The following is a 2,252-nucleotide window of genomic DNA, read 5'->3' on the forward strand; positions in this document are numbered from 1 at the left end:
CTGCCTTCTGAATGCAAGCAACCTTGAGGGATTTCCCCTGAAGAAACAAAAAACAAACAAACAACCCCCCAAAATATTAATAGTTCCTGGTTTCTGCCAGAAGCAGCTTTTCCCCAGCACACTGGACAGTTTCCTGACTGGTTTATAACAAAAAACAAACAACTGAAGATCAAACACTTATGTAATGCTTCTAATCTTCAAAAGGACTTTACCAACATTACTGAATTCTGCCAGCAGGTATCATTGTGCTCACTGCTCAGATGGAAAAACTGAGGGTTTGTCTACATGGGAAAGTTTCACTAGTTATATTGCTATAATTATACCTGAATAACTACTCCTGTGGACACTCTTATTCCAAAATAAGACTAACTTTTTTGAAGATTAGTTTAAACCCTTTCAAAAGTGACAAATTAAACCAGGAAAAGCCAATCTTATACCAAAATAAGTGGACACACAGTATACCTATAGCAGTTACAGTTCACATCTTACTTTACACTGGTCTCACTTTCCCCTGTAGACAAGCCCTGAGGCAGGGACATTATTTGCTTTGTCCAAAGTCACAAAATGGGAGTCATTGTGAAAGCCAGGATTAGAACTCAGGAGTTGCTGGATCCCAATCCTGTGCTCAGAACAACACACTAGTTGGGCATGTTGTAACTTGGATCTTTATTAGTAGTATTGTGATAGACCCAGGCCAGTTGGGTACAGCAGAATAGCCTTATTGGGATCCAGGAAGTGGGCGGGCAAAACCCGCCCACTGCTAAATGATTCCCCCCCCCCAAGCCTAAGAGGAGGATCCACAGGACCTGGACACCAAATAAATACGGGGGACAACTAATGAAATAACAGGGACAGGAGTGTGGTCAAAGGGTCAAACGAAGGGAACCAGACAGGGACACGGAGCAGAGAACCCTGATCAGCGCCCACTGCTCCTCAAAGGCATCAAGGGAGTCGGTGGACGCCGCCCAGAGGAACTCTGCCTGGATACGTGAACGGACGGAGGACTGGAAATAGGATCCACAGTCACAGGAGACTCCATCAGCTAACCTCCTCACTCTGGTTTTATAGATGGCCATTTTAGCTAGGGCCAGGAGGAGGTTGACCAGGAGGTCCCATGACTTAGTGGGGCCACGATAGGGAACGCATAGATAAGGAGGTGAGGGGAAAAGTGCAACCAAAATCTTAACAAAATATTTGTGAGGAGCCGGAATAGGGGCTGCAGCCTGGCGCACTCCAAGTATACGTGTGCCAGGGTTTCCCTCACGCTGCAAAAGGGGCAGGTGTCCAGGATTGGGGTGAACCGCGCCAAGTACATGCCTGTGTTCATGGCCCCGTGAAGGAGCAGCCAACAGATATCCCCGTCAGGCCTTGGGACCAGGGTGGAATATAGGCTGTCCCACCAGGTACAGCAGAGTAGCAGAAGGCAGATATACTGGCCACTGGATTAACAGCTTTCTGTTCCCTGACTGATCAGAGCAGGAGCTGCTCCAGGCTAATAAGAACACCTGACTCCCATTAACCTGCAAAGAGTCAGGTGAGGCCATTAAGCTACTCGTAGAATATCAGGGTTGGAAGGGACCTCTGGAGGTCATCTAGTCCAACCCCCTGCTCAAAGCAGGGCCAATCCCTAAATCATCTAAATCATCCCAGCCAGGGCTTTGTCAAGCTTGACCTTAAAAATTTCTAAGGAAAGAGATTCCACCACCTCCCTAGGTAACGCATTCCAGTGTTTCACTACCCTCCTAGTGAAAAAGTTTTTCCTAATATCCAACCTAAACCTTCCCCACTGCAACTTGAGACCATTACTCCTTGTTCTGTCATCTGCTACCACTGAGAACAGTCTAGGTCCATCCTCTTTGGAACCCCCTTTCAGGTAGTTGAAAGCAGCTATCAAATCCCTCCTCATTCTTCTCTTCCACAGACTAAACAATCCCAGTTCCCTCAGCCTCTCCTCATAAGTCATGTGTTCCAGTCCCCTAATCATTTTTGTTGCCCTCTGCTGGACACTTTCCAATTTTTCCATATCCTTCTTGTAGTGTGGGGCCCAAAACTGGACACAGTACTCCAGATGAGGCCTCACCAATGTCGAATAGAGGGGAATGATCACGTTCCTCGATCTGCAGGCCATGCTCCTACTTATACAGCCCAAAATGCCATTGGCCTTCTTGGCAACAATGGCACACTGTTGACTCATATCCAGCTTCTCGTCCACTGTAACCCCTAGGTCCTTTTCTGCACAACTGCTGCCTAGC

Source organism: Dermochelys coriacea, chromosome 14 (assembly GCF_009764565.3).
Source record: "Dermochelys coriacea isolate rDerCor1 chromosome 14, rDerCor1.pri.v4, whole genome shotgun sequence".
NCBI lineage: Eukaryota > Metazoa > Chordata > Testudines > Dermochelyidae > Dermochelys > Dermochelys coriacea.